Genomic DNA, 8,977 nt, shown 5'->3' on the forward strand with positions numbered 1-8,977 from the left:
AACTAGTGAATACCCTAACTTACATGGTTTTTGAAGCCCATACATTTGGTATTGTTTGACCTTTAAACTTTTATATATCTTAGTATAGAGGATGAAGAAAGGTTGCATGTTGTTGCTAGACAGTATGTACATTTAAACCAAATTTGTATTTGCAATACAAATGGCACTATGCCCAATAAATGAAAAAAATGTTAATACATTACTAAATTTTTTATTTCTTTTTTTTGATCAGCTTATACAAGTGCTTGAAAATCTCAATTTATGTTCATGACAGTGGGAGCTTTTTTAATGGCTACATGGTTTCCAATAAACTGTTGGAAGACATCAAAAAAACCCTTCCAGTTCTGGGAATTTATCAAAGGAAAACAAAAACACTAACTCAAAAAGATATATGCACCCCCATGTTAATTGCAATATATTTACAATAGCCAAAATATGGAGACAAACTAAGTGTCCATTGATGGATGAGTGGATAAAGGAAATATGGTATATATAGACACAATGAGATATTATTTGGCCATAAAAAAGGAAGAGAAATATTCACTGTAAAATTTCAAAATTAAACTACTTTTGAAGAATTAGTATTATACCAAGAGGTAAGTTAAAAACTACTGTTAACAAAGAGATGAACTTTATACAGTTGGAGGTTTAAAACTGTACTGTTCTGTACCTGATGGGTCAAAGATCACAATGAAAATCAAAATACTTAGAATTGAATTTTGTAAAAAAAAAAATACTACATATTAAGATGTGTAGGAAAGTCAACCAAATAGAATAGAACATTGTAGAATTTAAAGCTGACCCCACCGTTGTCCCATACATTGGTAAAGCTGTGCACAGGACAAGGCTAACAGGCTTGAGGAGGCAAACAGGGGCTGAATCCAGTCACTCTCTGCCAGCCACAACTTGGCCTTACTCGTGACTAGAGGAGAGATGTCTTTTTTATTTTTTGCAAAGGCACTATTTAGGCTGATCAATAGTCACCAAATTGCAAGAAAGTTAAAAGGATAACTGTTCAGACTAGAACTTAGAAATAAGAAATCTAGAATTAAAAATGCATATTTCATTGAGCTGATTTAGAAGAAATGGATACAAATGAGCAAAAAATCTACACTTGTGACAAATGAATCTTAATTTTACACAAATGATAACACATCAATTATTGTATCTAGTAGCTAAAGCTTATATAAAACTGTACTGTAAGTAAATTATAATTTGATCTTAGTAAGTGTTATTTTGGTCAAGTAACTGTATCTAACTTAATCTCGATCTCCTCATCTACAAATGGAGACCTCTTAATTATATGATCCTCAAGGACAATTCTAATTTTAAAATTCTGTGACTCACTTTTCTTTTGAAAAGAAAAGGTACTTGAAGGCAAACTTCTCTACCTAAACTCAAGAATATTCCTTTTCAGATATTTAAAAAACCAGTGTGACATGTCATATGAGAAATGTCCAATCTTTCATATGTCCAATGTCACATAAGAAAATTATTTCTTGTGGCCAACTAGTATGTGTTTACTCAGAAGACCTAATTGCTTGCCTTTGCAATGTCAAACACTAATTGATTTTAGTTAAATATCTCATAAATATCACTGGAAAGCAATGCACATATTGTAAAAGAAATATTAATCTCTTGAACACATAAAGTAGAAAAGTTTTGAAAATATTTTTAAATATTTTTAATGTTTTATTTATTTTTGAGAGAGAGACAGAGTGCGAGCAGGGTAGGGAGAGAGAAGGAGACACAGAATCTGAAGCAGGATCCAGACTCCAAGCTGTCAGCACAGAGCGCAATGCGGAGGTTGAAGCCATGAACTGCAAGATTGTGATCTGAGCCAAAGTCAGACCCTTAACCGACTGAGCCACCCAAGTGCCCTAATTTTTAACACTTTTTTAAGTTCATTTATTTATTTTTGAGAAAGCACAAGCAAGGGAAGAAAAGAGAGAGTATCCCAAGTAGGCTCCATGCTGTCAGTGCAGAGCCCAATGCAGAGCTAGAACTCACAAAGCCTGAGATCATGACCAAAATCAAGATTCGGATATTTAACTGACTGAGCCACTCAGGCGCCTCTAAAATACTTTAAATGCATAATATTATAACACAATATTTCCCAATGTGGTATGCATACCACAGTTTACAATACTTATTCTATAACTTTTTATGTATTTTAAGATTATATATATATATATATATATATAAGATTTTTAAGATTATATATATATATATATATATATATATAGTACCTATATATATAGTACCATATATATATAGGTACTATATATATATATACTATAATATATTATATATATATATAGTGTGTGTGTATATATATATATATATATATACATATATATATAATATCAGCACTAACACACTGGTATTTTATAGAAATCACTTAGGCCTTAACTCTTAAGATGATTCTGTGTAGGGGCGCCTGGGTGGCTCAGTCGGTTGAGCGTCCGACTTCAGCTCAGGTCACGATCTCGCGGTCCGCGAGTTCGAGCCCCGCGTCAGGCTCTGGGCTGATGGCTAGGAGCCTGGAGCCTGCTTCCGATTCTGTGTCTCCCTCTCTCTCTGCCCCTCCCCCGTTCATGCTGTGTCTCTCTCTGTCTCAAAAATAAATAAACGTTAAAAAAAAATTTAAAAAAAAAAAAAGATGATTCTGTGTAAAAAAAAATTGAATTAGCTTAAAATAAAATTAGAGACTTCTGATCCAGAGAAGATGGCATAGATTTGTTTCTCCCTGCTATTCCCCACTAAGTACAACTCTAGCTCCTGGAAATAACATAAGAAGCAGCCAAATGAGGGCCCTGAGAGATGAAAGAAGATGGTCTAATTAGGGATGCTAGAACTGGAGGAAAAAAAGGGTAGCATCTCTTGACTTCCAACATAGCGACCAAAAGCATTTCAGGCACGCAAATTTTCCTCCAGATTAAACTGGAATTTCTCCACTACCAACAAATGGCACCAGCAAGGGGGAATCAATCGGGAGCTTTGCTGACAATAAGCACCCAGAAAAAGTAGTTTCCTTCCCTACTGATGATGGGACTGCTTTCATCTACCTAGCTGAGAATCACCCGTGAGGCCAAGAACCAGGACAATCACAAGTTGAGTGAGAATGATGCCAATGCCCAGATAAGTCAGATGTTGGAATTATCTGACAAAGTTTTGGTCATCACAAAAATAATCTCAACAAGGAGGGCCTGGGTGGCTCAGTTGGTTGAGCATCCGACTTCGGCTCAGGTCATGATTTTGCGGTTCATGAGTTCCAGCCCCACCTTGCGCTCTGTGCTGACAGCTCAGAGCCTGAAGCCTGATTCGGATTCTGTGTCTCCCTCTCTCTCTGCCCCTCCCCCGCTCATGCTCTGTCTCTCTCTGTCTCTCAAAAATAAATAAACATTAAAAATTTTTTTGAATAACTTCAACACACATTCTCTTGAAACAAATAAAAACAGAAAATCTCAGCAAAGAAATAAAAGCTATAAGAAATAATCAATAACTATGATAAGAAACTTCTTAATGAGTTTATCATTAAAATGTAGATGATAGAAGAAGATAGGATCTGAACCTGAGGAGAGATGAATATAATTTACCAATCTGAATAACAGAGAGAAAAATAAATTGAAAAAGTAAAGTGAACAGAACCTGGAGAGCCTGTGGCATAATAACTAATGATCCAATATTAGTTTCACTAAAGTCTCAAAAAGAGAGAAAAAAGAGAGTGGGGTAAAAAAATATTCAAAGAGGGGTGCCTGAGCGGCTCAGTTGGTTTAAGCTCTTACTCTTGATTTCAGATCAGGTCATGATTTCTCAGTTCGTGGGCTTGAGCCCCATGTCTGGCTCTCTGCTGACAGCACGGAGCCTGCTTAGAATTCTCTCTTCCCCCCTCTCTCTCTGCCCCTCCCTCACTTGCGATCTCTCTCTCTCAAAATAAATACATAAAACTTAAAAAAAAGAATATTCAAATAAACAAAGGCTGAAATCTCCCCAGGTTCAGGAAAAAATTTGTCAGAAGACACAACTTAAAAGGTCAAGGAGCTGAGTAAATCCAAATAGGACAAATCTAAGCAAAGCTATACTAAGACACATCATAATTAAACTTCTAAAAACTGAAGGCAAAGAAATGATCACAAAAGAAGAAAGAACTGATACATTTCATATAGGGGAACCCTAATTTGAGTGACTGCACATGCCTTATCTAAAGTCATAGAGGCAAGAAGCAAGTACCACCACATTTTTCAAGTGCTAAAAGATGAGTATTGTCAACCATTAATTCTATATTCAGCCATAGTATTCTTCAGAGAAGAAGGTAAAATACACTCTCAGATAAAGGAAAATTAAAGACTTCATCACTAGCAGACCTACCTTAAAAGAATGACTAGGGGAGATTCTTCAAACAGAAAGGAAATGATAGAAGAAAACTTGGAGCATCAAGAGGGAAGAAAGAAGAATAGAAAGAGCAGAAATATAAAAATATATAATAAACTACCCCCTTGAAATTTCTAAATCATATTCAATGTTTAAAAAATTGTAAAGCTTTCTAATACCAAAGACAGTAATATTTCAGAGTGATTAAGGTAACGGGACAAAAATGGAAATAAGATTTCCAGACTTTACTCAAAATTAGAAATGTTGTACCCAGGAGACTATGACAAATCACACATATTATAACGTTCAGAGCAACCACTAAGAAAACTCTACAAAATGATAAAATAAAAAACACTGTAATTAAGTCATAATGAAATCTTGAAAATATTCAAGTTACTCACAGGAAGTCAGATGTCTTTTAACAGGTGAATGGTTAAATAAACTGTAATATATCCAAACCATGGAATGCTATTCAACAATAAGGAAGAATGAATTACTGTACATGCATCAACCTGGTTGAACCTCCAGATAATTAGAATGAGTAAAGAAAAGCCAACTTTAAAAGGCACTATTATATAATTACATTTATATAACATTTTTAAAATAACAAAATTATAAGGATGGATAACATATTAGCTGTTTCCAAGATTTAGAGGCCAGGTGAGGGTAAGGGTGGTTATAAAAAGGAAGTGCAAAGGATCTTTGTAATGATGGAAATGCTCTCTCTCTTGACTGTGATGGTGGATATACAAATTTATATGTGTGGCTAAATTGCATAGAACTAAATACATCTACACATACACAAGTAAGACCAAGGAAATCTGAGTAAAATTGATGGCGTGCTTCAATGTTAATATCTTGGTTGTGATATTATACTACAGTTTTGTAACATGTTCCCATTGGGGGAAACTGGGTAAAGGGTATAGAGGATCACTGTATTATTTCTTACAAAGGCATGTGAATTTTAAACAATTTCAAAATAAAAAGTTTACTTAATAAAATCCAATTCGAAAATGAAGGAAGTTGCAGAACAGGTGGTATTTCACTGTGGGGAGTATCCTGAAGGCAGCATGTGATAAAATCCAGGCCCCTGGCATGGACAATGGTCAAGGATGTGAAATCTGGAACCTTCCAAATGTAGAATCCTCCAGATGTGGGCTTACATGCCAAGCATCTGTTTTCTAGGCCCAGCCTGTGTCACCTCCCAAGTGGACGAAGTGGGAATGGGAAACTCCACCCCACCCAAGTAATATCAAGTACATTGATGTAATAGTAACAGAGGAGGAGTTAGTGATCCTAGGCTGGCAGAACACCAGAGATGCTCTACATGTAGAGAAGCTCAATATAGGGAATTTTCCTTCCCTGACCCCCCAGAAAAGGATATGGGATGTCAATCTTTATTCCAGCAGTACATATGAGGGGATGATCCCACAAAGGATCATTACAGTCTTCAGTCATGATTTTATATGAGAAGAAGAAACCTTTGAAACATGACCATCATCACGTTGAGAGGGACTTGAACCAGAGGAGAATTAATCATAGTTCATGGATTGGAGCAGGAACCTGAGATTCTCATAACTTCTAAAATGCTGATCTGGTCACTATTAATTTCAGCCATACTAAATGGAAATGTTAACGAAAAGCAGTGTAGTAGCTCCATCTGGAAGGAAACATTAAATTAGAAAATTATTTTTGCTTTGTGTTCTAATATAGCAGTTATACTTGTAGCTATCTGTGGGTTATGCTTTCCAAAGCCTGAATATGATATAGAAATATTTTCAAAAAATTGTCTAAAATAGTTTTTAGTCTGTAAAAACATGAGAATCAGCCTCATTACACTAAATTCCACATTGAAAAATCTGTTAATTTGCAAAGAGGGTGCTTAGCAACAAAAAACCACCTATGAGTCATAGCTTTTGTTTGGTGAGTAGAAAATATTCATACTATGACTTTTGGTGATTAGTACAAAAATTATGGATCATTTCAATAGGTGTCTAATGGTGCCTTCTGGTAGGATTGCAATTAGATATTTTAGCTAATTATTTAAAAGAATATACTTCAGCTTATAAAGCAAATCAGGTAGAGCAACTGCTCATTAATGGAAAATTAGCACCTTGAAAAAAATGATGGCCATTAATTACACAGTACTAAATTCATGGCATTATTTTCCTTAGTAAAATTAAATAGAAATAGCTAAGTATGTTGAAGAGAATTTTCACCTGATGAAAATATCACTTTACAAAGTTATTCTCTACCTCACTCACTTTTACTTTTCAAAGTGAATAAGTATGGCTGTTAGCTCATTCTACCAAACAAACAAAAAAGTTTTGGTTAAGAATCTAAAAAACAGATTTTATTTATTTTTTTAAGTTTATTTGTTTATTTTGGAGGGAAAGAAAGAGAGCACAAGTGGGAGAGGGGCAGAGAGAAAGAGAGAGAGAGAATCCCAAGCAGGTTCTGTATTGTCCCCACAAAGCATGATGTGGGCTCGATCCCACAAACCATGAGATCATGACCTGAGCCGAAATCAAGAGTTGGTCACTTAACCAAATGAGTCACCCAGCCACCCCAAGAAAATATAGTTTAATAAATTCTTTCCATTGTCTTATGGTTGTGAGAGAAGACCTTTTATATTAATTTTAGATTATTCTGTGTGATAGAAAAAACTGCTTGCAAGTACAAAAAAAGCAAATAAATTACTTGATACTCCTTTAAGTTCTACAGTGTAAAGTGTGAAGTAGTATATAGCGTGTAATTTAGAATTAGACAAATTTAGAGTAGAAAGTTTGCTCTGCTTTTGATTATTTGTGTGACTTTGGGCAATTTACTCAAATTCTCTGGGACTTGTTTCCTCACCCAAGTTAGGGGATATGTGACCTATATGGTACAATTATCGCACAGATTAAATAGTATGTCAATAAAGTATTAAAAGTGTTTGGCACAATGTCTACCTTATTGTGCTAAATAAAATGATGGAAACAACAGTGGTGAAGGTTCGTTGTAGTTACATCCAAAAACTCCAATTGCTTGGATGCACAGCTTCAATTTTTTTTAAGTTTATTTATTTATTTATTTTGAGAGAGACAGAGAGAGAGTGAGTGAGGGAGGAGCAGAGAAAGAGGGAGAGAGAGAATCCCAAGCAGGCTCCACACAGTCAGCTTGGAGCCTGACACAGGGCTGGAACTCACAAATTCTAAGATCACGATCCAAGCTGAAACCAAAAAAGTAGGATGCTTAACCAACTGAGCCACCCAGGTGCCTCCACAGCTTCAATTATTAATTGAATTTAGCTAAGTAATCCATAAATAGCAGTCAAGGGCAACAGACATTTTAAAGAAAATGTTAATCTTTGAAAGGTGTAAAGGATGAAGAAGTTCAAAATATTGTAAATGTATTACATCACAGCACAATGTTCGCTGAAGGACAGTATAACATATTCTATGCTTTCATAGGGAAACATTTCTTAGTTAACATATTTTATGTATTTTAATTGTCTCTAGCTATATATTATTATATATGGCTTATCACATTAATAATTTTATGGAAATCACTAAGGTTTTAATTTTCAGGGTGAGACTATGTAAAGAAACTGAGAAAACCTAAGATCAAATCTGAGAAAAATATTAAGTAAAGTACAGTAGAGATTGTATTTACTGAATATAAGAAATGTTGTCTATCACCTTCACTTTAATATTTATCTTCTTTTTTTATACAAAATGTAAAGAATATTATGACAAGGTTCTTGGCAGCCTGGTCCTTTACCAAGGAATCACCCCTTTTGTGAGGAGCATGAGGAATTTGAGAGTCAAGGGGTTGGAGAAGATGAGTCCAAACTCTTAGAGAAGAAAGGACAGGACCTGTCCTCTACCTCTGCTGTGTAAATACAGGAGTTGTGCCTTTTTATATCTATGATGGCCCTCTCTCAGAACTGTACTTTAAGGCTGAAGAATTACAGTATATCAATAGCAGACCATTCTTTAGAGCCAGCCCTAAGCAAAATTGTGAAATAGATTGAGTTATCTTTGCCACTTTCCCCTCCTTCCTAATAATTCCACTCTCTACCTGAGGCGTATTTCTTTCTAGTCCCAGTAGAACAGGCTCTCTTTACTGTCACTAATTGAGAAAGTAAGATAATTCCCCTTAAAATGTCAAGTGTTCAATAGTAGCCTCTCCCAAGAGTATTAAAAAGATTCTTGCTGACCAAAAGAGTCTTCAAATCCCAAAGAAAAACATTTCTAGAAGTGCAAGTTAGCATTATCACAAGTGCTTATGTATATATTTTTGGGCAAAAAAAACCAAAACCAAAAACAAAAAAAAAAAAACACTTTCTTAGTACCACTGAAATCCTAAAATAAAGATACTATATACTGATAAAGCCAAGAAGCCAAGTCTAATACTATCTTTTTTTCATATATTTAGCCTACTTTCCATCCTAAGCAGACAAAACATACACACAAACAGTCACACACACGCAGGCTCATATCTAGAAAAGAGATGCCCTATAAATAAGATGTCACTTGCTCTACAAGACCAAGAGATATCTCTGTACTACTTCGAAATAATGTAGGAAATTTGTTTTCCTGGGACTGGTAGTCAAAAGAAG

This window comes from Panthera pardus, unplaced genomic scaffold (assembly GCF_024362965.1).
Source record: "Panthera pardus isolate Hobbes unplaced genomic scaffold, ASM2436296v1 HiC_scaffold_17, whole genome shotgun sequence".
NCBI classification, from domain to species: Eukaryota; Metazoa; Chordata; class Mammalia; order Carnivora; family Felidae; genus Panthera; species Panthera pardus.